This window comes from Cetorhinus maximus, chromosome 18 (assembly GCF_964194155.1).
Source record: "Cetorhinus maximus chromosome 18, sCetMax3.hap1.1, whole genome shotgun sequence".
NCBI classification, from domain to species: Eukaryota; Metazoa; Chordata; class Chondrichthyes; order Lamniformes; family Cetorhinidae; genus Cetorhinus; species Cetorhinus maximus.
This window is the reverse complement of record NC_135896.1, coordinates 35,108,852-35,122,884: the sequence shown is the minus strand read 5'-3', so window position 1 is coordinate 35,122,884 and position 14,033 is coordinate 35,108,852.

The window sequence follows — 14,033 nt, the reverse complement described above, 5'->3', positions numbered from 1 at the left end:
TCGATGATTACTTCGGTGCTGCTTCATGCTCTCGTCGGGACCTGGAAAAATTTATTAATTTTGCTTCCAATCTCCACCCCTCCATCATTTTCACATGGTCCATCTCTGACATTTCCCTTCCCTTCCTTGACCTCTCTGTCTCAATTTCTGGTGATAGACTGTCCACCAATATCCATTACAAGCCTACCGACTCCCACAGCTACCTCGACTACAGCTCCTCACACCCCGCTTCCTGTAAGGACTCCATCCCATTCTCTCAGTTCCTTCGCCTCCGTCACATCTGTTCTGATGATGCTACCTTCAAAAACAGTTCCTCTGAGATGTCCTCCTTCTTCCTTAACCGAGGTTTTCCACCCACGGTGGTTGACAGGGCCCTCAACCGTGTCCGGCCCATCTCCCGCGCATCCGCCCTCACGCCTTCTCCTCCCTCCTAGAAACATGATAGGGTCCCCCTTGTCCTCACTTATCACCCCACCAGCCTCCGCATTCAAAGGATCATCCTCCGCCATTTCCGCCAACTCCAGCATGATGCCACCACCAAACACATCTTCCCTTCACCCCCCCTGGCGGCATTCCATAGGGATCGTTCCCTCTGAGACACCCTGGTCCACTCCTCCATCATCCCCTACTCCTCAACCCCCACCTATGGCACCTCCCCATGCCCACGCAGAAGATGCAACACCTGCCCCTTCACTTCCTCTCTCCTCACCGTCCAAGGGCCCAAACACTCCTTTCAAGTGAAGCAGCATTTCACTTGCATTTCCCCTAACTTACCTTAACTTACTGCTTTCGTTGCTCCCAATGCGGTCTCCTCTACATTGGAGAGACCAAACGCAAACTGGGCGACCGCTTTGCAGAACACCTGCGGTCTGTCCACAAGAAAGACCCAAACCTCCCTGTCGCTTGCCATTTTAACACTCCACCCTGCTCTCTTGCCCACATGTCTGTCCTTGGCTTGCTGCATTGTTCCAGTGAAGCCCAACGCAAACTGGAGGAACAGCACCTCATCTTCCGACTAGGCACTTTACAGCCTTCCGGACTGAATATTGAATTCAACAACTTTAGATCTTGAACTCCCTCCTCCATCCCCACCCCCTTTCCGTTTCTTCCCCCTCCCTTTTGTTTTTTCCAATAATTTATATAGATTTTTCTTTTCCCACCTATTTCCATTATTTTTAAATCTATACTTGTAATGCCCTGTCAGTCTTTCCACCCCACCCCCACTAGAGCTGTACCTTGAGTGTCCTGCCATCCATTCTTAATTAGCACATTTTCTTAGATAATATCACCACCTTTAACACCTCTCTGTTCCTTTGTCTGTGACATCTTTTGATTATCTGTTCCTATCACTGCTTGCTTGTCCCTACAACCACACCCCCCCCCCCCCAACTTCTCTCCCCCCAACCCCCCTCACCACCTTAAACCAGCTTATAGTTCACCCCACTCCTAACTTTACTCAGTTCTGCTGAAGGGTCATGAGGACTCGAAACTTCAACTCTTTTCTTCTCCACCGATGCTGCCAGACCTGCTGAGTTTTTCCAGGTAATTCTGTTTTTGTTTTGGATTTCCAGCATCCGCAGTACTTTTTTGTTTTTATGTCATTTTAAACACCTTGATTAGATCACTTTGGGTATTCTGTATCCAAGGGAATAAAAAGCCACGTTTATGCAACTCATAATTGAACTATTTTAGCCCCAGTATCATACTGATGAATCTGCACTGCACCCCTTCCGAGGTCAATATGCCATTCCTGAAATGCGGTGCTCAGAACTCCAGTACCTTAAATGGGGTTTGACCAAGGGTTTCACAACAATAGCATAACTTGATTTCCTTTTGTTTTCCAGCCCATTTGCAATAAAGGCCAACATTGCATTGGCCTCTTTGATTGCTTTTTGTATCTGTCCACTATCTTTTAATAATTTATATACATGGACTCACAAATAACTTTGCTCCTCTACAGTTCCTATTGTCTCACCATTTAGAGAATACTCCAATTTGTCTTTCTTTAATCCAAAGTAGATGAACTCATATTAAACTCTAGCTGCAACAGTTTTTCCCACTCACATAATCTATCTATGTTCCTTTATACCACCCGGTTCCCATCTTCTCTTTTCCAATCTTGTTTTTTTTTATTATTCGTTCATGGGATGTGGGCATCACTGGCCAGGCAAGCATTAAGTGTCCATCCTTAACTGCCCTTGTTCAGAGGGCATTTAAGAGTCAACCACATTGCTGTGGGTCTGGAGTCACACAGCAGATTTCCTTCCCTAAAACCAGATGGGTTTTTCCTACAATCAGCAATAGAGATTTTTAATGATTCAGATTTCACCATCTGCCATGGTGGGATTGGAACCCAGGTCCCCAGAGCATTACCCTGGATCCAGTGATAATATCACAATGCTGCCACTTCCCCACTGTGCATTTCAATTTATTTTTGTCTGCAAACTCCAATATGCAACTCTCTATTCTATCATCCAAGTCTCTGATAATCATTGCATTAGGTCAAGGAAAGTCTGAAGAAAGGGAGTTAGCACTTGCATTTAGCAAGTTAGCATTTCCATGAATCGGCCACCAAAGTTACAGTGAACCATTTGGAAAATCTCCACAGGAATTGTGGAAAGCGCATTACCTTTAAAGAAGTAGTTACACATGGATTTAAGTGAGAAACACCAGGAATAAGGGAAAGTCAGGGCCAGTACAATAAAGTAATATAAATAAACCAAAGTAAAATAAAGTTAAGATGTGGCAGGGCAGCTCAGTCGAGTGGAATGTGTGTCCTGTAATATGTGGGAAATCATGGATGCTACCAGTGTCCTAGATGACCACATGTGCAGGAAGTGCTGCTAGCTGTAGAACCTAGAGCTCCAGGTTTTGGAGCCTGAGCAGTGGCTGGAGCCACTGTAGCACATCCGTGAGGCTGAGAGCTACACAGAAAGCACATTCAGAGAGATGGTCACACTGCAGCTTAGGAGCCTGGAGGCAGAAAAGAAATGGGTGAACCGTCAGGCAGTCCAAGAAAAGTAGGCAGGTAGTGCAGGAGTCCTTGGGGTCCCGTTCATAAATCAGTTTTCCATTTGGAAGCTGGTGAGGGTGCTGGTTCCTCAGAGGACTACAGTCAGAGCCATGTTTGTGACACCATGAGCGGCTTGGCTGTAAAGGAGGGGAATAAGAAGAAAAGAAGAGCAATAGCGATAGGGAATTCATTAGTTAGGGGAACAGATAGGTGTTTCTGTGGCTGTAGATGTGACTCCAGGATAGGATGCTTCCTCCCTGGTGCCAGGGTCAAGGATGCCACTGAGTGGCTGTAGGACGTTCTTCTGGGGGAGGGTGACAGCCAGAGGCCGTGGTCCACATTGGTAACAATGACTTAGGTAGGAAGAGGGATGTGGTCCTGCGATCAGAATTTAGGGAGCTAGGTCGAAAATTAGCAAGCAGAACCTCAAATGCAGTAATCTCCAGATTACTCCCAGCGCCACGTGCAAGTGAGTACAGAAATAGGAGGATAAGGCAGATGAATGTGTGCCTGAAAATATGGTGCAGGAGGGAGGGTTTTAGATTCCTGGGACACTGGGACTGGCTCTGGGGGAGATGGCATCTGTACAAGCCAGACGGGTTGCACCTGAACAGAGCTGGGACTGAGTTCCTTGCGGGGCATTTTGCTAGTGCTGTTGGGAGGGTTTTAAACTAACTCTGCAGGGGTGTGGGAACCAGGAGAGAATATTAGAGCAGAATATCAGAGTGCACAAAATGCTGGGAGAGACAGATAGCACTAACATAGAGAATGGTAAGTTAATAGTTGGAGTTGGGGTAAGGGAGAAAGACATGAAGTCTAAATCAGGGTTACTATGCATGTATGTGAATGCACAGAGTATAGTAAATAAGATTGGAGAGTTACAGGTGCAGATTGCCATGTGGAAATATGATGTTGTGGCGATAACAGAGACCTGGCTCAAGGAAGGGCAGAACTGGGTGTTAAATATTCCTGGATACAAGGTGTTCAGAAAAGATAGGAAAGGAAGAAAAGGAGGAGGGGTGGCAGTATTGGTTAAGGAGAGTATTGCAGTGCTGGAGAAAGAGGACAGAATTGATTTGGCTAGAGCTAAGGAACAAAAAAGGTGCAATTACATTGCTCATTGTAGTCTATAGACTGCCAACTAGTGGGAAGGATATAGAGGAACAAATCTGCAGGGAAATTACAAAAACACGCAAATATTATAGAGTAGTTATAATGGGGGACTTTAGTTACCTGAACGAAGACTGGGACAGTGGTTGTGTAAAGGGCAGACAGGGGCAAGAGATCCTAGACTGTGTTCAGGAGAATTTTCTACAGCCCAGTCCAACAAGAAAGGATACACTGTTGGACCTGGTTCTTGGAAATGAGATGGGCCAAGTAGATTAAGTGTCAGTGGGGGAACACTTAGGAGACAGTGATCATTGTATCGTAAGGTTTAGGATGACAGTAGAAAAGGACAATGTGCAATCCAGAGTAAGAATAATTAACTGGGGGAAAACAGACTTCAATGGAGCAAGAACGGAGCTAGGCTGAATAGAAGTTTCCCACCAAAGTTTGGTGGGAAAAACTGTAGCTGAACAATGGCCTACCTTCAAAGAAGGTATATTCCCTCAAAAGGGAAAGGTAGGAAAAACATATCTAGAGCTCCCTGGATGAAAAAGGAGATAGAAATTAAAATAAAGAAAAGTGTGCTTATCACAGGTGTCAGGTAGAAACCACAATTGAGAACCAAGGGGAATACAGAAGGTTCAGAGGTGAGGTGAAAAAGAAAATAAGAGAAGCAAAGAGGGATCATGAGAAAAGACTGGAAGCCAACATAAAGGGGAATCCCAAAATCTTCTATGAGCACACAAATAGTAAGAGGGTGGTAAAAGGAGGAGTAGGGCTGATTAGGGACCAAAAAGGGGATTTAGACATGGAGGCAGGGGGCATGGCTGAGATATTAAATGAATACTTTGCATCTGTCTTTACCAAGGAAGCAGATGCTACCCAGGCCACGGTGACAGAGGAGGAAACTGTCACTAGAAGGGTTCAAAATTGATAAGGAGGAAGCGTTAGATAAACTGTCAGCACTTAAAGTTAATAAGGGCCGGATGAGATGCATCCAAGAATATTGAAGGAAGTGAGAGTGGAAATTGCAGGGGCACTGGCCATAGTCTTTCAGTCTCCCCTAGACTTGGGAGGTGTCAGAGGACTGGAGAGTTGCAAACATTACCTCCTTGTTCAAAAAAGGTTGTAAGGGTAAGCCCAGCAATTACTGACCAGTCAGTTTAACTTCAGTGGTGGGGAAACTTCTAGAAACAATTATTCAGGATAGAATTAGTGTCACATTGAAAAATGTGGGTTTATTAGGAAGAGCCAGCATGGATTTCTAAAGTGGAAATCATGTTTAACTGATTTGCTGGAGTTTTTTTGAACAGATAACAGACAGGGTTGATGAGGGTGATCCTGTTGATGTGGTGTACATGGACTTTCAAAAGGCATTCAATACAGTGCCACACAACAGACATGTGCAAAAAGTTATACCTCATGGAATGAAAGTGACAGTAGCAATGTGAATACAAAATTGGCTGAGGGATAGGAAACAGAGAGTAATGATTAATGGGTATTTTTCGGCCTGGAGGAAGGTTTGTAGTGGAGTTGCCCAGGGGTTGGTATTGGGACCCTTGCTTTTCCTGATATATGTTAATGATCTAGATCTTGGTGTACAGAGGACAATTTCAAAGTTTGCAGATGATACAAAACTTGGAAGCATTGTAAACTGTGAGGAGGACAGTATAGAACTTCAAAAGGACATAGACAAGTTGGTGGAGTGGGCAGATAAGTGGAGGATGAAGTTCAATGCAGGGAAGTGTGAGGTGATACATTTTGGTAGGAAGAACATGGAGAGGCAATTTAAAGTAAGGGGTACAATTCTTAAGGATGTGCAGGCAAAGGGGGAACTGGATGTATGTGTGCATAAATCATTGAAGATAGTAGGACAGATGGAAAGAGCAGCTAATAAAGCATACAGTATCCTGAGCTTTATTAATAGGGGCATAGAGTACAAGAGCAGGGAGGTTCTGATGAACTTTTATATGACACTAGTTAGACCTCAGCTGGATGGAGTACTGTGTACAGTTCTGGGTGCCACATTATAGGAAGGATGTGAACACATTGGAGAGAGTGCAGCAGAGGTTTACAAGAATAGTTCCAGGTATGAGAAACTTGAGTTACAAAGATAGATTGGAGAGGTTTGGACTGTTCTCCTTGGAGGGGAGAAGGCTAAGAGGAGATTTGATAGAGATGTTCAAAATCATGAGAGGGCTGGATAGAGTAGACTGGGAGAAACTGTTCCCGCTCGTAAAAGGATCAAGAAGGAGAAGGCACAGATTTAAAGTGATTTGCAAAAGAAGCAAGTGCAATATGAGACAAAGCTATTTCACACAGCGAGTGGTTCGGGTCTGGAATACACTGCCTGGAAGTGTGGTGGAGGCAGGTTCAATCGAGGCATTCGAGAGGGCATTGGATAATTATTTAAATAGAAACAGTGTGCAGAATTATAGGGAAAAGGCAGGAGAATGGCACTAAGTCATAATGTTCATTTGGAGAGCCGGTGCAGACACGATGGGCCGAATGGCCTCCTTCAGCATTGTAACAATTCTGTGATTCTGTAATCTGCCAAAAATTGTCACAGAGCCAAAGAAGGAGACACTAGGATAAATGAGCAAAAGCACGATTAAAGAGGTAGGTTAGGAGTGGCTTAAAGGAGAAGGGAGAGGGAGGGTTCAAAAGGTTTGGAGCGAAATTCCAGTGCTTAGGGTCTGGAAAACTGAGGACATGGTTACCAACAGTGGGCTGAATTAAATCAGGGTGCACAAGAGACTGGAATTGGAGGAATGCAGAATTCTAGGGCCATTGTAGAGCTGGAACAAGTAAAAGGGAGGGACAAGGCCAGGGAGGGATTTGAACATGAGGATGAGGATTTGAATTCAGCTCTTTGCTGAACTGGGAGCTACTGTTAGTCAGTAAGCACAGGGGTAAATTTGGTTTGAGTAGGATACAGGCAGAAGAGTTTTGGATGAGCTCAGGTTTACATAGTTGGAAGACTATGAGAGAGCATTGAAATAGTCGAGCTTGGAAGTAATAAAAGTATGGACAAGGCCTGTTTGCTGCATGAATATTCTTGTAGTCAGTAGGCCCAAGTGCATTAGAAGGTATAAAATTCATGGGGCAGAATACATGGCTGAACTATGGCTGAAATCTTCTGCCCTCTCCAGTGGTGTGTTTGCAGGGAGGACAGTTAATCAGGCAGGAGCACCCTGCTGGCTTCCCACCTCTACCACCCTGCTAATTGAAGCCCTTAAGTGGACAGTTAATGATCACTTGAGGGCCTCATCCCATTGCTGCTGGTAGCTGTGGGCAGGCTTGTCACCATGCAGCGTGCAATACAAGTAATCCTGTGTGGGCTGCTTATTGTCTCCCAGAGTGGGGGCGGTCCCTCCTTCAAGGGCACTCAGTGCCTGATTCAGGGGCCTGGCATCAGAAAGGGGCAGAGCCTGCTAAGGGCCACCCAGCTGCCCTTGCTACCGAACCCCCCTACATCCTCTACACCCTACTATACCCCTGTACCTGCAAATCCCACCCTGCAAAACACCTCCCAACATTACTTACCTCTGGCCAGGAAAACCTTGCGATCCTGGGCCTCTGAGGGTTCCCGGGTGTCACTGCTGAGCAAAGGAGATGCCAGCCTCTGATTAGCTAGCAGCTCTCAATACGTTGGACCTCCATCCCCAAGGTCCTGATTCCGGGTCAATACCCGCTGCTAGCCTCTCAACTGTCTGATTGGCTCATGGTTTAGCTGGCCTCCCCCAAAGGAGACAATGTGCGTCTCTTGCCAGTTCTCCATCCAGCAGGCGAGACTCCTGTTGCCTCTACAAGATTCTGCCCCATATGACAGTACCTGATGATTTTTCTTAAACTGTACCTAAGGGATTATTTTTCAACTTCTCCTAGCGACAGGGAACTTTGTTCATAGAGAGCTTATGTTCAAGATTCAAATGCACGGTGCCCACACAATTGCCAGTGAGGCAAGCGGCCCAAACTGGATTGAGCTGCATGTGGAGCTGCCTCTGGAGACGTGGCAGATGCTGGCAGCTAACCCCGAATATTCAGATAAGGCCCGATTTTGATTGAGTCTCAAACCTTTCTGTTCAGGTGCTAGAGATTGTTCTCTGCGCCCCATTTGCACTGGCCTAGCAGCACAAACTAATTTCTACCAAACATATCCAAATAAAAAAATCTCATATTTATGTTTTTGGGATATCCCAAAGTGCCTCACAGTTACTTCACTCCTGTTGAAATATAGTCACTGCTATTCTGTAGGTAAACACAGCAGCTGATTTTCCAATAGCAAGATCCCACAATTAATAAGTGAGATGAATCATCTGCTTGTTTGTTTTTGGTGATATTGGTTGAGGGAGGAATACTGGCCAAATGGTATGTTAGCCTTTATTGGGAGAGATTAAAGGATTAAGGAATTTTTTTCTGCAATTATGTGGGGCTCTGGTGAGACTATACCTACAGTAAATACCAAAGGAAAAATATACTTGCCTTAGAGGGTGTGCAACGATTGTTCATTGGATTGATTCCTGAGGGGAAAGGGCTGTCCTATGAGGGGATATTGAATAGAATGAGCTTATAGTCTCCGGAGTTTGGAAGAGTGAGGGAAGATCTCACTGAAATGTATGAAACTTTTAGTAGGCTTAACAGGTGTTTCCCCTGGATGGAGTCTAAAACCAGGGGTCACAGACTGAAGATTATGGGTCAGCCATTTGTGAAAGAGGTGAGGAGAAATTTCTTCACTCTGATTGTTGTGAAACTTTGGAATTCTGTACCCCAGAGAGCTGTAGATGCTCAGTCGTTGAGTAGTTTCAAAAGTAAGATTTATTGATTTTTGGGTACTAAAGGAATCAAGGCATATGTGGATAGTGTAGGAAAGTAGAGTTGCTGTAGAAGTTCAGCCATGACCTTATTGAGTGGTGGAGTAGGTTCAAGGGGCTCTATGGCTTAATCCTACTCCTTTTCCTAAATTCTTAGGTATTCAGATTTATTGGTTGTTGACAAATAACATGGGTATCTCTCACATGGAAGTGATCAGGACTGTCCTTGGCTAAGTCTTCTCACATTTCAGTAAACTCCCAAGTACCTCTTGTGTACATCGCGTACAGATCACACTGCTCCTGACTTGGAGAGATAGCTACTTCTTGCACATTATGTGCACCCTTTGACAAAAAATGCAGTAGTTTTTCCTCAGAATAACACATACTGCCAAATCATAGTGAGTTCAGTGGCTTTATACAAATATATGCCAAACAATGAAGTGTGTGTTGGACTTGAATCAATTACATAATACATTGATATGCTGCTCTCCTTGAAGAAAGATATTTGTCATGCAACAGTATTTTTACGAGACCCAGAAGAGCCACATGTCATGATATCTCTCTAGCCATGCAATTGTCCATCCCAGTGTATTAAGATCGTTACATCCTTTGTAAACAAAACAGGTTGCAAACATTTCTGCATGATATCTAATACTCTTTTAAAAAGCAATTCACACTGTATGGTCTACATTCACAATTCATTTGGGAGTCTCATAATTGGCAGCTGGTTTTTAATGGTTGTGATTCATGCAGAAAATATAACATTTAACAAGCTGCATTTAAATTGCCATGTAAATCATGTGCATTTAAGACTTCCATAGATCACAGGACAAGAGTGAATTGCAAAGATTGGCAATACTGCACACTATACTTACTATCAAAGTATATGTATAGCAATGTGTTGTGACAAGAATAAGTGTAATAAAACAAACTATAATCATTAAGCATGATCCATATCTTAGGCATAAGTTGTTCATTTAACATTGTGAAAATGTCTTTGTTAACATCTATGTTGCTGAATGCTGAACCATTGGTATGTGAGGTACAACCAAATGTAGCCGAAAACATAATTTCCATGACGTGATTTACATTACAGATGGAAGAAGCTCTCTAGGATCTAATGGTTGGCATATGGCCTGAGAAGAAGACTTAGCTCGCCCACTTTAATATCATTTCCCAACTAGTTATATTTGTCAGAGGAGATAACGGAAGATAATGTATCTCCAAATCTAGAAGCAGAACACAGCATCATAAAGATCAAAGCAAAATACTGCAGATGCTGGAAATCTGAAACAAAAACAAAAACAAAAATTGCTGGAAAAATTCAGCAGGTCTGACAGCATCTGTGGAGAGAAAGACAGAGTTAACGTTTCAAGAGTCCCTGAAGAAGAGTCATATGAACTTTGCAGTTGACTTCACCAAATTCTTACTAAGAATTGAGTTCCTATTAAAACTTGTTTGGAAACAAAGAAATGGAGCTACATTTAGGGTTCTTTGACAAGGCCATACATTTTTAGTCAGATTCTTAGGACTATGAAGAATTCCTGAAAATCTGTATTTGGCACTTCGGTCAGCAGAATGCACACCTTCTCATTAGTTTTGAGTAATTTACTTCCTCCATGATTAGCCTGTTGTTGTTTGTAGAAGTGAATGGGTTCACTGCAGCTGCACTTAAAACTCTAGAGAGCGTTCTTGGCTTTTGGTGCAGTTTTTTCCCGGTCTCCTTTCTATGCCAGAATTCACTGATTGTTAAAAATATTTTCAACATCTTATTTTTAGAGAAAATAGCAAAACTCAGATTCAAATTTTACAACTATGGTAACATTTCTGTTTATAGCATAAGATTTTGGAATATTATTATATATGCTTAGTATTTAGGAATTGAATTTCTTCGTATTAATTCTCAATAGACTAGATACCCAGATTGGCAATACCGGCAGTGCTTTATTCTTTGATTTTGCCTGATAAACATATAAACCATGCCTACTAACAAAACATACATGTTTTTATGAAGAAATAATTTGCAAGTCTATTTGTGTATGCTTTAGGAACATAGGAACAGGAGAAGGCCATTCAGCCCATCGAGCCTGCTCCACTATTCAATATGATCATGGCTGATCGAACACTTCAATGCCTTATACCCACACTATCCCCATAACTCTTTACATTATTGTTAATCAGAAATCTATCAATCTCTACCTTAAACATACTCAATGACTGAGCTTCCACTGCCCTCTGGGGTAGAGAATTCCCAAGATTCACAACCCTCTGAGTAAAGAAATTTCTCCTCATCTCGGTCCTAAGTGGCTTCCCCCTTGCCTCCTATCCCATGTGCTTTCATTTTGCTAATCAACCTCCTGTGGGGGACTTTATCAAAAGCCTTCTGAAAATCCAAGTATACTACATCCATCATATCTCCTTTATCAATTTTGTTAGTAACATCCTCAAAAAACTCCAACAAGTTCATCCAACATGTTAATGTGAAAACGTCTCCCTCATTTGAAATTTTTTGGTAAGATTCGGTTAGGGATCAGTAACGTTTTGTTTAAAGTAGACAAAGTTTAAAATTCAAGACACTTGCTCAGTGAATAAAGCCAAAAGAATCCACAGGTTTTGAACAAACAAAAATAAACTTTACTATAAAAGGTCAGAAAGATAAAACAATTTTACAATATCTATCTTATACTCTAACATTCAGGGTAAATATGAGATGCATGTTAATTAATAGGCAAACTGTGGTCAAACACACAATATTGTACAATAAATGGCTGATAGGACCAAGACAGAGTCCATGATTTCTCAGCAACCTACCCAGACATTATTAAACACTATGAGTCAACCAATCTTGTGAAACTCTGTCTCTCTCACGAGGGATTCCCATTTTCACCTTCGAAGCTCTCGCCTTGGAATTCTCCTCAAAACTCACTCCAACCTGTATGGCATCAAAAACGTTCCACCTCGCAGGGTTTCAATCTCGTCTCCCAAGATTCTGTTCCCCTAGATTCCCGAACCTGTACTCAAGCTCCAACACACAAGCACAACTTCAGCTCTTCAGTCATGCCAAGCAGAACCCCTACTGCTCCAAAGGGGGTACCTTTGCCCCAGTGGCCCACAGCACGGAACCATCAACTTTCTGCCTTTTTGGATCTTCAGGGCTTCCCCTGAGCCCTCTTTGATTGCCAATGCTTCTGCTGAGCCCTCTTCACTTAAAGTCTGCGAACCACAGTCCTTTCTCTAATTGGAGCCCCTTTCTCTGTTCCTCTCTTTTTTAACTGAACTGGGACCTTTTCCTGCCCCAGTCCTTTGTTTGGGGCTCTTCTTTTGGGACCCTCACCCTGTCCCCTGCCTGGGACACTTGTCTTGAATGGCGCTGCACTCCCTGTCACATGATCTGGGTTTTCACGCTGTTTTCCTTCATGCACAGGCGTGCTGGGCTCGAAGAAATTTAAAATGTAGATCTGCGCACGTGCAGCATGCTCCCGCTCTGTCCATGAATGGAAACTCCGAGGACTTTTGGGACTTGCAGTTCCCGAGCTCCTGCTCTCCAACTGGGTAACTGTAGTTTTCATAACACCTTCCCCTTGGAAGAAAGGAAACTACACTACAGTGAACGTTTCTTTACAATAGCTTTACGATTTCTTTACAAGAAGTACTTAACATCATAATCTTTTAACAAATAGCTTATTGCATACTATGCAGACAACCTTTGCATTTTGTTCCACAATTACACATATTGTATTATAAGGTTATAAAAGTTTAACCAAAACAGAAGCCAGTATATGTAACAAGTAGGATTAGCAGAACTTAAACATCATAGAATTATAACTCAGAACCTACCATTTTTCCGACACATTTTCTGAGCAGAACACCAACAAGTATGTTAAAAGCAAAATACTGTGGCTGTTAGAAATCTGAAATAAAAACACAAAATTCTGGAAAAACTCAGCACGTCTGACAGCATCTGTGGGGAGATAAACAGCGTTAATGTTTCAAGTCCGTATGACTCTTCAGAGCCAACAATTATGTGTTCCATAATCTTTTCATGGTCAACCAAAGGTGGTGAAGATATATTAAAGTTTTCTTTAGCAATACCTTGACCACCTTATCTCTATTTTGTACCAAGATTTTCAACCTTGCAAACCAACACTCTGGTGGTCTTCCCCTCTTCACATGTTAGGTACTTGTTTGACCGGCACAGACTCGATGGGCCGAAGGGCCTTTTTTTTTTGTGCTGTAGACCTCTATATGTATATGGATGTATATAGTCATATTATGGGATTCAAATGACTTTCACATAAATTTCTCAACTTCAATATGGAAAAACGTGGGCAGAATTTTTCGCTCGGATTGCAGGAGCGCACCCGATATGCTCGAGTGTGAAATAGCGTGCAATGATGTCATGCGAGCATCCCGATGTCATCGCACACTCGTGAGATATTTCGCTCGACAGGCACGCACAGGTGCCTAAGCGGCACCCACTAATTAAGCAGCCATTTAAGGTCCTTAAGAGTCTAATTGGATGGGATTTTTCCTTGCCCGTGCTAGCTCGTCATACGGGCAAATCAGGCAGGTAGCCAGCCGACATTTTCACAAACCTCATCCAAGAGCGGGACAAAAAGGGTCAGCAGCATTGAGTGTGAGTAGTGAGGAGTTTTGGAGATAGTTTGCTGCTGGTTGCTTATTAGTACTTGGCAGCTTCATCTCTGTTCGGGGCTTCATTCTTAGCATCTTCAGGCTTCATTTCAGGACTCATTGCTGTCTGCAAGGCCCTCGAAGGATTCAGACCGTGTGGACCCTTCCAGGTATCAGACAGCCTTCCCTTACCCTGGTAATGGGGATTGTGGTCTCTGCTGGCAGCACCTCCTCTGAGGAGGAAGAGTGGGGCAGAAGGGAGAGGAGGCCAGGTGTCCCTGTGCAGCTTCCAGGGGAGGGACCTGTGGGAGGAGAGAGATAAGCACAAGGGGTGCAGGGCCAGCAGGTAGTCCAATGCAGAAGGGGCCACAGAAGACGCCACTATCCTGCTGGCTCCACCTCTCAAGGGAAAGCATGACCTCCATCTGTCAGATGATTGGGCCTGAGATCAGCTCCGACTGTCTGGG